This window comes from Toxorhynchites rutilus, chromosome 3 (genome assembly GCF_029784135.1).
Source record: "Toxorhynchites rutilus septentrionalis strain SRP chromosome 3, ASM2978413v1, whole genome shotgun sequence".
Classification (NCBI taxonomy): Eukaryota; Metazoa; Arthropoda; class Insecta; order Diptera; family Culicidae; genus Toxorhynchites; species Toxorhynchites rutilus.
Genome location: NC_073746.1, coordinates 313,658,784 through 313,678,632, shown reverse-complemented (window position 1 = coordinate 313,678,632; position 19,849 = coordinate 313,658,784). Strand labels below are relative to the sequence as shown.

The window sequence follows — 19,849 nt, the reverse complement described above, 5'->3', positions numbered from 1 at the left end:
TAATGTGTGAATTTTAGTAGTCAAAAACATTGAATTAATTTTGTTCGTTCTGGTTTTCATTACATAATACGCACAGTACGAGAAAATATTTTTTTGCTATTTAGAAGCCATCCAGGATTAAAAGAAATGCAGAAAATATCTGAGTGATTTGGTAAACACTGACAGTGAATTAACTCTTCTTCAATCTCCATACTGGAGCGATTTTCCCCATTATGAGCGATTTTCCCCATATTGATTATGAAAATTGCATTTTAATATAGAAAAGTAATTTTTCACATTTTGTTGCGAGCGAACCCCGTTGGGTCGATGAGGCAGGCGAAATGTCGAAGCTAGGTGACAGTGACATAACTGACAGTGCGAACCGAATTAAAATAGACAAACAATCAGACATACAAAACACAAGCTAAAGAACACAATAGGCAGACGAGAACAATTAGATTGGAAAGTGAAATTTATAAAACTTACTATTGAACACACGAATTACACAAATTAAAAGTTAAGGGACAGAAATGTGAGTCGTAAATTAAAGCTACACTGAATTATAAACAAATTAAAATTGAATGAATTAAAAATTTACAGCTTGAAGCTACACACATTAAAAACGTGTTTGCTCTTAAGATTGCCCATAATCTCCCGTGGAAATTCCGTGTGTTTCAACACATTTGTTTAATAAAACTCAATTGATAGCTCTAGTAACATTTGAGAATGTATTCAAGTTTGCACAATTTAATTAAGTTTTATAATGCCCAAAAAGTCTTACGACAGTTGAATGAAATCATGCAGCTTTTTACATATTATTGTTTTTTGAAGTAAGACGAGGTTTTCGGTGCTGAATTTATTTAATGGTATTTGTAATAACAAAATAGAATTAGAAGCATATAAAAATCCTGCTAACTATGGCGTTTTCTATGATATTTCATGGAGGTGCGTTTTACCGACACAGTGCATCTTACCCTAAGTTCCACTAATCACACTTTACCGAGTGGATTGTCAGTGGCGAAAAAGACCGCCGCGATAGCGTTCGCGATGAATGTTCAGTGCAATATGTGCCTTGACAGAAGGAAGCAAATTGCGACAAATAGTCAGTTTTCAGTAAGTAGTTTTAAGTTGTATTAAGAATGTATCGGTCTGCAATATATTGACGACAATAACAATAAATAATAATTATTTTGTTCCTGCTTTGGAAAAAACCGTTAACTGATTTTACAAAACCACGCAAACCATCGGCCCATCGGTTACCAAAACTTCCTACTTAAGAGTTTTTTCTAAAATTTCCGTACATTCTACAGTAATATCTGATGTGATAATCAAGCGAATTGAATAACATAATATCGTAGCTCTAAATCAATAATGCGGTCGTGTCTTGGATATAACCTCCTGTAATTTTTAGCGTTGAAAGACTGTTTTTGACGTGTCAAGCGCTGTTTCGATTGACCTACCTGTGTGGTAGGTTAACTGGAAATTCTTTAGTGGTCTCCTGAACAAACAATGAGATGATTAGATATGAAGATTAATGTCTTGTCGAGTTTTCCTGCCTTGCGAATAAATATTTTCCGAATATCTTTTGCTTCATGACTTGCAGTATCCTGGAATATGCCGCTTGGACTGCGAATAACTCTTGCCATTAGTATGGAAATGGTACGACAAAAAATCATCTGATATGCACTGAGGCCTGTTAGAGGCGAATGAACTGCAAAGTTTAAAGCCTCTTAAAAACAAAGAAAGAAAGAAAGTATGCACTGAGGCTACTTCCATGGAACGAGCCGGCAAATCTTCTTGACAACACTGCATGATGTAGGCTCATCCACCTATTCAGGAAGTCAACTGGAAGTATACCCGAATAGATAAAATCAATTCTAAATGAAAACGACAAATGACAAAACATGAGTGTTTCTGATTCGAATAAAAATTTGTATATCATTTGGGTTGGGGGAAATATGAGTTTTCCACAGCAATTGGGAAGTTTTTTTGACTCAAGTGTAACTTTTCAATGGGGCGTATCGATTTTAGTAAGCGAAATCTTTGATAATTTATGTGCTCTATTATAGAAATCGAATCGAGGACTCGATATAATCACTATCACGAGTTCGAAATGTTTCACAAAGCACTATAGAATGGATGCCAAATCTTTTTTTTAAGACATCTGCTATCCAAATTATAAATATCTATATTTCCAAAAGTGTTAATATGGTTATGTTTTGGAGAAAACTGATATTCCCTCAACAAATGAAGCTTAATAGGCGTAATGCAATGAGGTACATATAGAGGTGGAACAGTAGGCGAAGTGTATCTGTATTGGCAAGCAAAATATCATGTAATTATTTGCATTCAATATGGAATGCATATGGAAGAAAGAAAACAATGTTGGAAGTACTCACGGTTGCATGATAATTTGCGCCAAAATTCTCATGAAATCATTCAACTGGTTGTTTTTTAACAGATGGCAATTATATCGTGACTTATTTCGATTATTCATGTGGTAGAAAGGTCCAGAGAGCAGTCGTATGCTTAGTTCTCGAAAGCAGTAACATTTTCGGTGAAATTTTGATTAATTGGCGATTATAATCTCACAACACACATACACACCGACACTGAGAGCCTTCGAAAGATCAACTTCATAACGGTAAAATAATGAAACTTCGTTTGTTACTGTGAACGTGGGGGAGTGAAAATGGCACATGGAAATATCACTTTTATCCGTCTTCTTCGATGTGATTTCACAAATATCCACTCCACGCTATCACATTAGCCCCATATTCGGCGGGAGCTCTACAAAAATTTACGTTTTTCATTGATGAATTACTTCCTGAAAATAGCATTTTTACATGGATGCGGTGGGCAATCAAAGATAAACACAACGACTGACGTCACTATTTGCGAAAAAGTTATGGCAGCGCATGCTATGTCGCTCGAAACTCGACCATCTTCATTACCTTTTTTCCAGGATATTGGGCGTAATGCATGCATGGATGTGTAATAAAAACGACATAATGGAACAATTTACTTTTCAAAAAAAATAATTATTAGAAAATAATCTTTTTCTTGTATTTTCACAACTGAAATCTATGGAATTCTGTAAGGAGTCACACATGAATTCCACCTTTTTTAAGCAAAACAATTTTTTTATGTAATTCTCTTTTAGCGTCGTTTTCTTGTTGTAGCGGCTTCAATAGCTTTATTGTATTGGGCCACCACCTGTGGCCCTAAATTCTCGCTTGTTGTGTGCTAGTGTTTTCTTTACCTTTCACCTCATGTCAATCCAAATCTATAATTTAAAAAAAATCATTATTGTTTTGCAAGACATTTCAGCTTTAGCATATGGTATAGAAAGTTTGGTATAGTATAGCAATAAAAAAGAAAATTGCTGACAAAGGTAACACGTAATAATGTACGCTAGCAGGAATAAGCAATTTTTAGGTAGGAAATTCGGTTGATAGTAATTCAAAGAATATGATAAAATTAACTTATATGTATCGTAGAAGAACACTTACTTTCTGCTATTCTGAACCAAGACGCATTGATGGTCTCAGTGCATTAAGCTCCTCACAGAATTCCTCCCACTTTTCCTTAACCGGGATTCTATTTGAACTGCCTCTACAAATACCTCGAGAAATGTTTACATGCGCTTTCATTGGTTCAACGAGTCGTTCAAACTGGTGATTTGGTGATTCCACTCATTTTCAGCCACTGAAATATGCGCTTGAAGTAAGTTCTGCATTGTAAATTAAAACATGATTAATATAAATAATGCTGGATTGAACACTTACCTTGTATAGACTATTCCGGCAGCACCTTCAAACAAATACTATTCAAAACAAACGAACATGTGCTGAAAATTGCATATATTTAAGCGTTTCTGAAATGTTTCCCAAAGGAAAATATCAGGGACGCAAACCAAAACAAAATAGTTCTCTGAAGATATGCAACAAGTGAACCAAACAACTCGAAAAGTTCTGACACTTGCATCGATAGCTATCACTCGCTCGGTGCTATCGAATTGCTCGATTTCTATAATAGTAAAATGGAGCTAACGAGCAAAATTCTTATCGCCTCGATTTCTATAATAGGGCCCTATATCTCAAAAATTATGAGTCGTACCGAAATAGTGTCTTAGGAAGAGTTATAGAGTATTGATGTTGAAACGTGAAAAAACATACACTGAGAATTAGTACTCTTTTTTTATTTACGAAAAAAAAACTTTAATTTGCAATACTTTTGTATACTTTTATTTTTTTTAGTTTTTCATATATAATAGAAGTCATGTATAAAATTCGAAAAATGAGTACAAGATGATAAAACAATTTGCATTTTCAGGACGATTTCATTTGGAATTGCTCATTACAGAAAAGTACAAGATCCCAAATCTTATCGAGCCATCTTACGTCATTTGTCGCTTGAATTATGTGATGTTTACTTTTTTTTAAATTGAAATTGATAAATAAATGAGGTTATAATCATTAATAATTTTTATCCCAAAAATATGTATATTCCTCCCGAAAATCTCTCACCACATTCGCTTTATGACCACATACTGCCAGGACAATCATGAAAAATTAAAACCTAAAAACGTTTTAGATAATGAAAACGTGAAGCAAACGATTCTTACGATTATTGGAAATTGAAAGAACAATAGTTTAGATTCGATTGTCAAATGACATCGCTTAATCGTATTATAAATGGCATGTTCAAAAACACGCGTGTGTACTATTCAGAACCAGCAAACGCACATACATTGTCCACTGTCCGCGAAATTTATTGTTTATCCCAGGGCGCCAAGCAATCAAAGCGATGACAACATTCCACTTGTGTAGCACTTTTCGTAATTAAGAGTGTTACGATGTTGTCTATGGTTGTACGAAACGTGCTTCCTCCAAAGTGTGGCGATTCTTCCAAATTTTGCGCAATAAAACGTCCGTCTGGCGCTCGATTCGATGTCATAATGCTGACGAATTTATTGCTTCCAAATGAAGTTGGGGCGGAATTAGGCCGGATGTGGAGACATTACATGGAGCACATTAGAAACGGATACGAGCAGGCATAAGGTTCTCCTCCAACAACACGAGAGGCGGCTAATTAAACAGGTCGGAAGATGCATAAACAGCATGGATTACAGCGCTGAATGTGCGAAATTTCCCATGTTAATCACGTGTTTGCACAAAACGTATGAACTCACCGCACGGTCATTGCCAAAATATCAGAACCATCCCATCCGCCGGCTCTCACTGCCACAAGCTATGGAGAGTCGTTAGTCCCTGGAGTGATTCCTCGAGGGCCACCGGCTGCTAAAAATAACCAACGTGTCAATTATTCCAATTGTGAGTGGAGTACCCACTCGCTTGCAGCACTGCTTTTTCGCAAAATACGACCCCGTCGATAGTCTGCATTTGGGCGCGGCCACGTGAATCCAGTGCGACCGATCTGCGTACCGGGCCGGGGTGAGTGATTTGTGGCCACGGGGCGCATGCGTTAGACGGCCCAAGTCGTCAGGTTGTGCATCTTGGACCAGAACGGTGCGTACGAGATTTTCCCGTGTCAGTTTTTCGCCATTCGTCTCTCTTTTCGGAGCTCTCGGGGGGCTGTCCGGGCGTGTATGTGTGTGTGTATGTGCGCGCAGTGGTGCGAAAAATCATGCTGATGAACTACTTTTGCTCCGATTTTGGTGCCTAAGCTGGTGATTACTTAATTGGTGCGAGGGTGTTCTTATTTGGCTAATTCGATGGAACCAATTCCACGGTGGAAAAGTCACCAGTTGGGTTTTCGTCGATCGCTGGAGCGGCTGCACCGTTGATCACCGTTGAAGCTGGTATGAATGGACCGAAATCGTGGCACCGTGTGAACCGATGAACCGAAAACAGTGACATCGAAACCAACTACGTACGGTTGATGTAGATCGGGGAGGAAAATGAGTTAGTGACTGAAAATTAGTTATTTTTTCTCTGCGATCAGCACAACAGGAAAGATGGAAAAACAAGAAGAGGAGGGAAAATAAGCGATAGTCGTTTAAAAATATTTTTTCTTTGGACGTTTTTCGTCCCTGAAGTCGAAGTCGAAGAGAAGAATAGTAAGAATCGCTGAGTGAGTGTACGAAGATCAGCTAAGCAAGTGGAAAAATATAGAGCGAGAGTGGCGAACGCATCTGCATCTGTGTCTGTGAGATCCTTCGACTTGCAGTGAACCTGTGTTGGTGAGTGTCACCGAAAGCAACCCCTCGGCGTGAGAAACGTGCAGAAATTGCACTATAATACACTTTGTAATCCGATCCTGAGCATGCCAACACGGTGCCCGTCATTATTATTTAGTGATGCAAATGCAGGCGCGAGTTCGAAACGCACGATCGCGCACGCAAATTTCGTCATGCTAAAAAGGCGCGCGTCATCTGCAATACAACGTGAGCAACGGTGAGAGGCGAACGCGTCAAGGTGAAAATTGTGCATGAAATACTGAAGATCTTGGGAAATTTTCTACGGACCACCCACCCACCGACTGTGGGTGGAGTGGAAAAATAGTTTCGCAACAACGGCCAGTGGGATTACGCGTCGATACAAAAGTGCACTTCGGTGGGATTAAGGAGAGAGAGGAATGCAATTTGTTTGCTTTCAGTTTCCGCAATTTGTTTACATTTGATTCCACTTGGCGTGCAGCGTTTCTGTGAAAGTGTGATGGGTTTATTGGGTTCTTTTATAATTATTTTGTCATCCGTGCAGCAACCAGAGTGATGTAGCTAGCGAGAAAGTGGTGACGAGAAAAAAAACTAGTCAAGTCGAAAGCGCAGCATCAAGTGGCAATATTTTGTGCAAGAAGGTTAAGTGCTTTCGGTGATAGATTGTGAATGAATAAATAATTACTCTTTTTTCGAAGTGCGTTATTAGGAAGTTGAACTACCTCAAAAAAAATATGTCTCAAATCGCGGAATTTGGAGTTTCAAATTAGCATGTGATTGCAGTTGGATAAACACAACAAGTTTTCTATCTGAATTTCATTAGCGTATAATTTTTAAACATAGTACAATTTGCCTGTTTTCATCCAAACCCATCTGTGCCATTCAGCTCGATGAAATTTGAGTGTTAAGTTAAGTTATAGTGTAGTAAACAAGCCAGACTGGTGCTTGAAAGTAGTCACAACACTAGCCGAAATGTAAATGCCTGTGATGCAGTTTCCTTTCGTAGAAATTATATATATGTTATATTCTGAATTAGATGATAGTTTCAAAATTATATTTGATGGATCAACAACACTTCAATAGAAATGTGAAATGCGGTTTATGGTTTGACAATTTTGTCCCAAGGAGTATAGTAATAAAGCGTGGGACATTTAAATATTGGTCAAACATGATGAAGTGCTCACAGATTATGTTATTATGAGAATGATCAATCTTCAATCCATTTTGTAGTACGATTACTTCAAAATATAGCAAAATTGTTTGATTAAACTTCTGATTTTCAAACTGTCAGGCTTTACGTTCCACACCTTTCATCAACATTCCATCAATTTGAATCAATGATATTTTTATATCGCGCACATCCCCACTAGGATTGGGCGATCTTTAGAAAAAGATCGATCTTGATGGATCGACTTTCTAAACGGCACAGGGATCGATTTACTGATTAAATCGGTACCAAAGAATCGATCTTTGCTGAATCGATCTTTGCTGAATCGATCTTTGAAAAATCGAATGCCAATGTGAATATTTACTTTTTTATTTACTTGTTCTATATACGTATTGTCTTTTTTCTAAAACATGAAATTAACATTTCACATTTCTATTCAAACATCAAAGGCATTTCAGTTTCAGAACGAAAGTCACAAAAAACTGGAAATCCTAGAAAAAATGTAATTGGAGTACCGGTAAGTTTCTTGGTTTTTTTGTTTTTAAATTAATGCTTTATTCTGCAAAAATGGTTACAAATTTAATAATCAAAGTATTGCCCATCGCTAGTCACAACTTTTTCCCATCTTTCTGGCAGTTCACGGATCCCTTTGCGGAAATAATCGGCCAGTTTGTCGGCTAACCGCGAATCGATTTAATTTTTGACTTCATCAACATGGGAGAAGTGCTGGTCAACCAGGTCACGTTGGATTGATCCAAAAAGGTAGTAATCGGACGGAGCAATGTCTGGAGAATACGGCGGGTGGTATAGGACCTCCCATTTCAGCGTTTCCAAGTATATTTTGACCGGTTTCGCGAGATGCGCCCGGCATTGTCGTGCTGCAAAATAACTTTATCGTGTCTTTGCCCGTATTGTGGCCGTTTTTCCTTCAATGCACGGCTCAAACGTATCAATTGTTGTTGGTAGAGGTCCCCCGTAAATGGTTTCATTCGGTTTTAGCAGCTCATAGTACGCCACACCCAGCTGGTCCCACCAAATAGACAGTGAAACTTTCTGGCCGTGAATATTCCGCGCGGCCGTCGACTTTAATACATGGTATCCATACGTTGCCCAACGTTTAGGATTGTCGTAATGGCCCCCTTTTTTCATTGCCAGTAACGATTCGATGCAGAAAATCCTTTCTTTCATGCCGTTGGAGCAGTGTGAACACACGTGAAAAAACGGCGTTCGACGTCTCGTGGCTACAATTCAAACGGCACCCAATGTCCTATCTTTCGGATCATTCCCATTGCTTTTAAACGATCGGATATGGTTTGCTGAACTACTCCAAGTGTATCTGCAAGTTCTTGTTGCGTTTGTGATGGATCTTGATCGAGTAAAGCCTCCAATTGTTCATCTTCAATCTTTTTTGGCTTCATATTCCGTGTCAAAATTATCACTTTTAAACCGTGCAAACCACGTCTGACACGTTCGCTCAGTTGGAGCATGGTCACCTTAAACTTCCGCCAAAATGCGATGACTTTCCGCAGCTTTTTTCTTCAAAATTAAGTAATGAAGTAACACTCCCCGCAAAAACACTCTCGTATGTACGAAATCTGACATTTTCGAAGCGGCAAAAAACTATGTTGTTTACGCTTCAACTTTTTGACATATACTGAAAAAGACGTGCATTGACAGTAGCTTTCCAACGAATGTCTGGAAATTAGATTCACTGAAATAATAATCTGTGGTAAAACCGAAGAAACTTACCGGTACACCTAATATTTTCCACAGCATTCATCTCGAACCGCTATGGAATTATTTAATCAAATAAATTAATTCAAATTACTATCAGAAATTCAACAACTGATGTTTATACAGAACGCTGCTGACAATAATCCCGTTGAATTCAATCGTATCTTACGCCTGGTATTTAGTCGAAATCTTGCTAGTAGTCCCTGTTCTAGAAAAGAACGCTGCAGCTGGACCTGATATCACCGTCCCATCTAATCATAATTGTCACTGTCCGCCTAGTGAATGCTATGCTGTAAATATGACTTGTGACCACTTGTTTTGTAATGACCAAACTTACAAAACTACTCCTTCTGAATTTACGACCACTAATTTGACAACCTTGAAAAGGATCCAATGTTTATGAAATTTGTGGATTTTGGGGAGAATCACAAAAAAAAACAAATTTACAAAAAATTTGCTACGGTCAAAAAGATTGGAAAAATAGCAAAGAAAAGATCGATTTTCGCAATTTTATTTGGAGTAGGAAGAACCAATCCGAAAAATCGTAAATCAGGAAGAAAAAGACCGATCTTCTAAATATCGATCTTAGATAGCACAATCCTATTCACTGTCACTAATTTGACATTCTCGGAAGCTATCCAAATGTTGAAATTATGTTCATAAAATTTGTCGGGTGGTGAGATTAAAATCGATGTACATTGAAAAAAACTCTGAGATCGAAAAGATCGGAAGAAAATCGATCTTTACGATTTTTTCGGTATCGATCCAAAAAATCGGAAATCGAAATGGAAAAGATCGATCTTCTGAAAATCGATCCAAGATCGCCCAATTCTAATCCCCACTTATTTCCGTTTCTGTTCATGAGCCTGGTGCATCATATTGAAATTTGAAGGATGTAAGATTTGATTGAATTACGATCATGATCGAAAGAAATTGAACTTTTTGGAATTGGTAAAACAGATGAGGCAGAGATTTGATTTCCATGATTGGACCCTCAGGACTGCTGCATTGTTGAATCCCAAAAACAGTCGCAAAATCATCAAAAAAGTATTGGAAGCGTTTTCAGGTTTTTATGATGGGGAATGAATATCGTGCCAACCGACAAAAATTGGTTGACTGAAAAGAATAGACAAAATATGGGGTTTTCAAAATCTGGAGAGTGAATTCCATGTCCTAAAAGTAACACTGGTCCGGAAGAGATACTCCGTTTCAGATAACAAAGATTCGCTGGATGCCTTATTTCTAACGATATCACTATGCCTCATTCCCTACTCCGCATCTTCCGAGCAGATTTCTCCTGAATATAATCAGAACAATAATAATCTTAGGGGGGTCTCCGTAGCCACATTGGTTGCGCGTTCGCTTAGTAAGCGATCGATCGTGAGTTCAAAACTCAGGGCCCTCATTGACCATCTTTGTGTTGTTACAGAATAGCTACGTCCACGTAACAATCATCAGCGATGGAGATCGATCCACGGTCGAAACAAGATCGATCCATCCATACAACTGCTCTGCTCTGCAAGATACATCGGGCTGCTGTTCTATAAATAACTCAACAATGATCATATCAACTGTCTCCGCTGTCCGGTGGTCTAACTGGATAATGGAAGAACAGAAAGAATAATCTTACGCCTAAATGGCTACTGTGTAAATGTACCATATGCAATGGTATAGAAGGAATACTGGCGAATGGCAACTGTGTAATGTGCTATAATTATAGATATGATAACCATGTGACATGTACACGATTAAAATTCGGCTCTGTTACAGCTAAAATACTAATGAGCCTAAAATAAATAAATGGGATAAAAAAAAAATAATAATAATCTTCGAAATCGGCTCAGCAACGACACGATGAACGCAATTTGAGAACAAAACTGAACTGAACTTGATTGAACATCGTGGCGACAGATCGAACATTTTTTCGAATGATAGTATGCAATCTAAATTTAAAAAAGTACTATTGACGAATCTAAGTGATATTCACAAGGCAGCAGGTAAAATGATAATGTTTTTGGTTTAATATTCGTTTGAATTTTTTTAGAGGAATCAGAATTTTTCTTCAAATTTTCTCGGTTTTAAGTATTCTTTCTACGCTGAAAAAGTAAGATTATTTTACATTGTTTCAACATGTGAAGAATGGCTTGATATAAGATAACTATATATATTGATAACCTGTATATAATGCATACTTAAAAAATTTCGAATATTATCTTAGGTCCAATCGCGCGTTGAAATTATTGTGAATTTACAGAAATCTAACTTTTTTACCTTTTACCGATGACATTTAATGGTTAAAATGAATTGAAATAGAAATTAATTGATATAATCACGAACGAGTCTCGTTTGAGCGCGTAGAAATACAAACATCAACACTTCTACAATAAGCAATAAGCAAACATAGTAAACGAGTAACTTTACAACCAACTGTAAACAAACTTCGATCTTAATAGCATCGTTTAGCTCGTCTTAAGACTTTGGACAAGCCCACTTGAGTTGGATACAACTTGAACCGTTGCCTCGAGAGTTCCACTGTCACTTTAACGGATTAAACATTCTTTCGAGGCCGATGACTTTTAGTTCTTGCTGGACTACAACCTGATTGATTGTAAATTACTTCAAGCAATTCCAACAAAGAAAATGCTAACGTAAAGGACGCAAAGGACCCTTTGTCAATAAAGTCGTCCAAATCAGTCACTTATTGTCACCATTTGATCTGCTTATGGTCGTCATACCAGATTTCCTGAACAACTAACTCGTGGTCCCTCGCAGTTTGACTAGTGTACGGAAGAGAAACGTACGAACACTGTTACTCAATTGTAACACAGATTCGTCATCGAATTCAATGCAATATGAATGCTGGATATGAGTAAGCGGATTAAGCTGAAACCTGTCTTACAACTGGCTGCATATGGATCCGACCCGTGGTTTTTTTCCGATCATCGCCCGGCAGCGCTTGGCGTTAGCTGAACTGGTATAACCTGAGATGGACCTGACAACTGAACCATGACAACTTGAACCACGCTCGTCGTATATTTTCTTCGTATTGTATATTCTCTGAATAGTTACATTTGGTTGACAGTACAATTTTGTACTACTACATGGGCTGAAAAGTCCCGGGATTTTTAATGAAAACAATCGTTCTCTGGGCAAAGCTGTATTTATTTCTGCTGCATTTCGATTCCCTTTCTGTAGTACGAAACGTCCAAGCCTTCGAAATATGCCTCAGTTTCTGTGATGACTTCCTCATTCGATGTGAATCCATTTCCCTGGATCCACCACTTGAGGTTTGAGAACATATAGTAATCGCTGGGGTCAAGTCTGGAGAATATGGTGGGTGAGCAACCTATTGGTATCGTATTTGGTTCGACTTGGCCATCGCCTTGAAGGATATATGCGACGGTGCATTGTCGTGGTCGCACAGAACTTTTTTCTTCGCCATAGGGGGCCGTTTTTTTCTTTATTTCCAATAACGCTACATAATCTTCTTCTGTAGGAGCATTGTACCACTGCGACCATTAGTATGACCTATTTTAGTGAACGCTGCATAAGACTCTCCGGCAACTGTTTTTCCCTTCTGCAGATAATCGATGAAGATTATACCATGCGCACCCCAAAAAACGGAGGCTAAAACCTTCCGTGGCTTGTCAGCCACTCTGCAGACCGCCTATTGGACTCAGGAGTGTGGTAATAGATCCACGTTTCATCCATTGTCACAAAACGACGAAACAACAACGCCTAACCGGCTGTTAAATCATCAATGCGCCGCTGTTTTTGGTCGACGGTCAGCAAACGCGGCATCCATCGCGCGGATAATTTTTTCATGTCCAAAATGTCGTGCAAAATGTATCCCACTCGTTCTTTTGAAATGTCAACGGCCTCGACTAATTCGCCTAACTTCACATTACGATCGTTCAAAACAAGTCGATGCACTTGTTTCACGATTTCTGGATTCGTAGTCTCTTTTGGTATTCTAGAACGAGGTGCATCTGCGGTGCTTGTACGGCCCATTTTAAATTCACTAAACCACCGATAAACTGTTGTTCTCGAAGGAGCAGAAGTGGAATAACATTTCGTCAACCATTGCATTGATTGTTCAGGAATTTTTCCCATAAAAAACAACGTTTGATCAAAATACGATCGTTTCGATCGATGCTCAGGTAGTGACACTTAAACAACTTGACGAACAAATGCTTTTGAAAAAATGAACAAATGAACGAAATTTCACTAAACCCCGAGGGTGTCAGCTGCGAGGAATTTTCAAAACGAATGCAGCATGTAAACAAGGCAAGGCATACGCTGTAAATAATTAGAACGTTTCATTCGGATAAACATGTTTATGAGAGACAGTTACTCTGAATCACCAGGCACCAGGTGTACAAGTGAAAATTGTCTAGTTTTTGACGTAGGACTACGTCTTTCATTTCTATACCGGGGTGTAAAATCAAAGTTTCGAAAACGAAAGCGTTACGCCGGAGACCGAGATTTTGAGCGTTAATGGCTCCTAAACAACTGAACGAAATGGTATGATAAACACTTCATTCGAAAGATAAAATGTCTACGCGTTCTATACTTGTTACTTTCTGATCCAAAAACTTGTTTCAATAGTCTTAAAATTGCTTTCAAAACAGGCTATTGAAATCACCAATCGGTATATAAGCGAGCGCCGCTCGGAAATCCACTCAGTTCTAATTGAACAGTGATTGGAGCATGTTGTCGCTGTTGTGGTGAAGCTCTTCGTTTATCATGAAAGCGCGGATGAACGGTGTCACCAAGAGCCTGTTTGTGCACCTTAGGCCAGACATGAATTTATCAAGAGGAGAGTGATGCCACAAACGGTTCCCCGGGAAGATCTCGAAGCAGCCGCTACACACACACACATACACGCGCGGAATTCTTTCCGTTTGGATGCCATTCAGCATCGAGAAAGATCCGGAAAATAATCTGCCAGTTCCTCTGGGAATTTAAAAATACATTCATGTGAAAGAGTTTATTTGAATGTTTTCTATCCATGTAACAATGTGACAAAATATGTTTCAATCAAGTGCTATTAACAGGTGGTTATCGAGTTAGCATAAACTACTGGTGGGCTTCCAGTATCGAGGAAAATGTGGAAATATCTAATCGTTACTGAAAATAATCTGCCAGTTCCTCTGGGAATTTAAAAATACATTCATGTGAAAGAGTTTATTTGAATGTTTTCTATCCATGTAACACTGTGACCAAATATGTTTCAATCAAGTGCCATTAACAGGTGGTTATCGAGTTAGCATAAACCACTGGTGGGCTTCCAGTATCGAGGAAAATGTGGAAATATCTAATCGTTACTGAAAATAATCTGCCAGTTCCTCTGGGAATTTAAAAATACATTCATGTGAAAGAGTTCATTTGAATGTTTTCTATCCATGTAACACTGTGACCAAATACATTTGGTTTTGTGATTTTTCAATCAATCGCAATTAACAGGATAGCTTCTGAAGATGATTCTTCCCCATCAGTAGGATATTTCCGTATCCAATATTGGATGCATAAAACCTTGTACCTCCAACGTAACGCTCTCGTTTTCGAAGTCCCCCAAATATTCATTTATTCATTCATTCAGAATGGATTCAGATTCAACTTCAAACAAAGGATCACTGAATCAACGATAGTCCTACGTCACCATTGCGGTTATACCATAGATATAACCCACTTTCTGTTTTTTCGATGAATAAAACACATAATTTTTAGGAGAACCTGAAAATGTTTTTATTCGAAAAAATTGCCGTTCGATTTTACACATTTAGTCCATCTCTCTGGCATATTGTGGATTCCTTTCCAATAATACTTGTTATGTTTCGACGAAAACCATTCGTCGAATCATTTTTCGACATTTCTATGCTCTGCAAAAAGAATATCCAATTGAAGCAAAAATGTGATAATCTGACTTTCACCGGTTAATGGGTATTTGTGTTGTCATGTTGTAATATCACTTTACCGTGTCTTTGGACCCATTCGGATCTTTTTCCATCAGGGCAAAGCTTAAATTTATCATTTGTTGTCGATAGCGATCTACGAGCACAGATTTCTCGTGACAATGAACCAATCAGAACGTGGAATTTTCGTTTTGAGAATGATTCGCACTTTCAATTGTTCAATAATTTGTTTCAACAAATATATCTTGAATGACACTCACGTCCGAACCCGAACTTCTGACATCGGAATGTGTGATGTAACCACTCTGCCACGGGAGCACTTAGAAAATATATACATTATAGTAATATATCGATTGATTCCATCTCTACGATCTATCGAGAAATGGCCAAGCAATAAGCGCAACAAATTTCTCATTTCTGGTTACATCCCAACTTTTAAGATTTTCATTTTACACCCTATACCTACCCGTCTTAACGTAATTATAGATGAAACGCACAATGGCCAATTTTTTGACGAAAAACCAAGCAAGTTCTGAAATAGGCACGCCATTGCACCATTTTGTGATGGCAGCCATTTTGGATTTGCAAATAAATTTGTTCTACTAATCAAGCCCTTTCATTTGATACCCATATTGATGGAGTTCTGAGAAAATATGTGATCCACCATTTTGTAGCGGCCGCCATCTTGGGTTTACATTTTTCACAAATAAACGTGTTCTACTAGTCAATCCCTTTCATTTGATACCCATATTAATGGAGTTTTGAAAAAATATATATATGACTCCATTTTGTGATGGCGGCCATTTTGGATTTGTATTTATCATAAACAACTGTATTCTACTAGTCAAGGATTCATTTGATACCCGTATTAATGGGGTTTTGGAAAAAAACCCGTATTGATGGAAGTTGGGAAATTAGAACTGATGGATTTACTTTATACTCCTAAACAATTATTGAGTAAATGGTCATGAAAATTTTTTATTCAGGACTACTTAACCGTTTGACTGACTCTTATCGTATGTTAAAAAAAGGGAGAGCGCGATAGCGCTCTTCTTGTTTTAAGTTTACATTTTTGATTTGGGACCTTTTATCATAGGAATTCCCCTTGCGGGACATATTGGGGGGTACAAATTGAAAAAATCTAGATTCCATCGCTTATTGTTCATTCAGTTTTAAGAGATTTTTGCACCAATCCATCAGTCCATATAAATACGGTAGAACCTCGATTATCCGCGGAATAGTCTGGCAAGGTCACCGCGGATCACGAAAATCGTTGATAATGCAATTAATGACTAAAAAAGAGATGCAAACACAATATTTCAGCATGATAATAATGTTTTATCAATAGAGATTCCACTGTATACCCAAACTCATCCGCATTTTTGACATATGCTCACATAATTCGCTCCGCACTCAAACGGTTAAACACTAGTAATGTTACTTAAAGTTTCAATACATTGTTATTCATTTTTCCTTCATAGTCAATCGAAACAGTATTTCCTGATCAAATAAACAAACTCGTGAATGTGGCAGATGTCAATAAAGCGGGTGTTTACTCGTGAGTATACACACAAAATTAATGTTTAGCACATGTTTTGGCATCCTTATTTATTATATCAAATAAGCCTCGAAATAACAGAAAATGTGCCACTCTCCCATATTGGTAGTGCATTTGTTTAATATAATATTTATGCTATAGCAATATAAGAACAATATGAGTGAGCGGAACAAGAGACACATTGCAAAAAACTTCTCGCATAGACCGAAAAGATGTATATTCACGTTTATGCTCCCCAGAAAACACTTTCCAACTTAATTTATAATGAGGTATAATATTATCACGCTTTTATGTAACAACACCAGTGGCTATGTGGATAGCGTGGTCGTGTAAAACAGTCTTGCATTCCAGTCGACCCTGGTTCGATCCTCGTTGACACCGTTTGGTTACGTTTGGTCGTACGATCCCGAGCTGACGTTTAGTCTGAGAGAAAGTGATGTCTGCTCCCATACATGAAAACATTTTACAGTTTAACCTAACAGGTGCCTTTATTAGTTCATTTCAACATTCAGCAAAAAATTCTCTACCGAAGATGAAATGTTTTCTGCCAACGCTAGTTTGGGTGTACTACACATGATCAATATTGCACAAACTGACTGGCGAGTAAAACGTTTGCAACATTCATTCGTACTCATGAATTAAAGTCAGTTAGCAAACATGGAGCTGTGTTACTTGTGAGCAGGGCTCGGCATAGTGATAGTCAACTGAAGATAGTCAGCTGACTATTTGACTGACTATATCCGTGTTCAATCGGAAATGACTTTTGGCTTCTTCACGCAGTTTCTCCGCCAAAACGACTACTTCATTGCATTTTGAAGTGACTTCTCCCAAAACAAAATCTCTCTCTCTCTCTCTCTCTCTTCACTCTCTCTTTTTTTCTCTCTCCCATGTATCATTATACATGCATCGATGTTTGAATTCAACGTGGTTTGGCATACGCTACAGGTGAGCTCGATTTTTGACGTGGGACTACGTCTAACCGGAATATATGGGGGGGTAAAATGAAAACCAAAACACAGAACATGCAGGAAAACATTAAAGATTTCGAATGCTAATAACTCGAACATTTCTTACTGGGTCGTAAAGATGTTTGCATCAATTGATAAGGAATATTCCTACGCTTCTTGAATGGCGTTAACGTTCCCTGTGGATCTTTTGCCGTCTCAACGTATTTACCAACTAGCGTCATTTGCTAATACTAAGTTGAGATTTCTTAAGCCAAATAACACGTCTTGAATGTTTTCCGAGGGGCAAGCTCTTGAATACGCGTGACCACATGGCAAGTCGAAAGAAATTTCTTTGACGAAAAATCCCCCGCCCAGAACGGGAATCGAACCCGAACACCCGGCATGATAATGTGAGACGCTAACCACTCATCGAAATGTGTTCCCTAACACAGACTTCAAAACCATGCAGCGTTGGAGAAATCGGCATTGCTAATACATGCAAGTCGGTGGTATTTTTGTCTTCACTTCAAATCCAAGGAGCGTGGGGAAATTGGCATTGAAAATTGATGCAGTCGGGGGTATTTTTTGTTCCGTCTGAAATGTGTTCCCCCAAAACAGACTTCAGAACCAAGGTGTCTAGGGAAATTGGCATTACAAATTCATGCAAATCGTGGGTATTTTTGTTCCGACTGACATGTGTTTCCCTAACACAGATTTTGAATCCTAGGAGCGGGAACCGACTTTGCAAATAAATGCAGTTGTGCAGACAGGAATATGCTTCCCTAACACGGTCTTCTAAACTTAGGAACCTGAGAAAATCGTGCAGACACTAGAGGCAATTGAACCTTCAAGTTTAAAGCCTCTATAGTATAAAAAGTAGAAGTTGTTGATTCATGCAAGCCGAGGGTACTTCAGAACCTGCATGTTTTTCTTGCACTCCGAAAAGTGTTTTACAAAAGCGGGTACGGACACAACGCTTTGGTTCGGTCATTCAAGATTGCATTGAATGATATGCCTTCAAATCTTCTGCTCACTGAAATTCTACGCATACCATTTGATGATTAGGCAAAATGTTGATAACCATTTGCTGCGATAACGCCTAGTGATTAAACAATATGTGTTCGACGTACATGGCAAAATCGAAACTGAGTGCCTGAAGTTCATCAAATCAAGCAAATTCACGGTTCGACAAGTACGTACACTTGAGAGATGCAAACTTCAGAGGGAAATGTAAAATAAAATAATCGTTTGATAATTCTTCCGTCCACATAGTTTGTCCTAGGCATCATACCAAACATAAAAGGACTGTCATTAAATTTACTTGTTACGAAGAAAATAATCTATCACAATGCATGAATTGACCTTACATGGTATTTGTGCAACCTTCTTACTCACAAAGCAAATATATTTAATTCAATTGAGTTCGGGAGCTGTTTCATTCAATCAAAAATTTAATCAATACAAACAAATGATTGCTTAACTAAGGTAGTTCCACGTCAACCTTGCGGTTATATCATAGATATAATCCACCCCTTTTTTTGTATCGTACACGAAAATTACTCACACGTCTGAAATAGCGTGCAGTGTATGTGCGCTATTTTGCTCGCTGTTTATTAATACTAACGCGAGGACCTTTATAGCATATTTGATAAATGTCTAAGTTCGATGGTTTGAGTTCACGATGGGTAGAAAATAAACCATCCATCGATGGAGTAACTTCTTTTATGCATCAGAAATTAAGTTTTCGTTCCACTTTATATGGACGTAAAATAAGATTGCGTACGCGGGTATAAAACTAATGTCAGGGGGAAATGGAAGTGTGGATTGAAGTCAGTTGAATGAAGAGGCAGATTTGTTTTCATTAGAGGCGTCAGTTAAAATAACCACTGACTGTACTAGTTCATTAGTCATCCTCGCTAGTCAACCCTAGTCAATTAATGTTCTAGTCAAGTCACTTTTTTTCAGAAATGCATGGAATTTAGAGTTGAATCTTGCATACCTCCAAAGATTGTCCGTAACCGTAATTTGCATATATTTGCATATATCAGTGGAGTTCATGGAATGAATATTTTCTCGCCTTTGATTGAGATCAATGAGGTACATATAGAGGTGGAGCAGTAGGCGAAGTATTGGCAAACAAAATATCGTGTCGTAATTATTTGCATTCAATATGGAATGTATATGGAATAAACAAAACAATGTTGAAAGTACTCACGATTGCATGATAATTTGAGCCAAAATTCTCATGAAATGATTCAACTGGTTGTTTTTTAACAGATGACAATTATATCGTGGCTTATTTCGGTTATTCATGTGGTAAAAAGGTCCACAGAGCAGTCCTATGCTTAGTTCTCGAAAACAGTAACA

The 19,849-nt window shown here is 38.1% G+C and overlaps 1 protein-coding gene across 21 annotated transcripts in view; it reads left to right on the top strand.

Moving 5' to 3' along the window:
* The first annotated feature begins 5,546 nt into the window (after positions 1–5,546).
* The window catches only part of LOC129777832 (uncharacterized), a 47,302-nt gene continuing 32,999 nt past the window's right edge, over positions 5,547–19,849 (top strand). For 2 of the 21 annotated variants that reach the window (XM_055784357.1, XM_055784358.1), the window contains exons 1-2: positions 5,555–5,803; positions 5,947–6,184. The gene's annotated coding sequence lies outside the window, so the exon portion shown is untranslated. The other 19 variants (XM_055784373.1, XM_055784367.1, XM_055784356.1 and 16 more) reach the window with 15 other exon arrangements.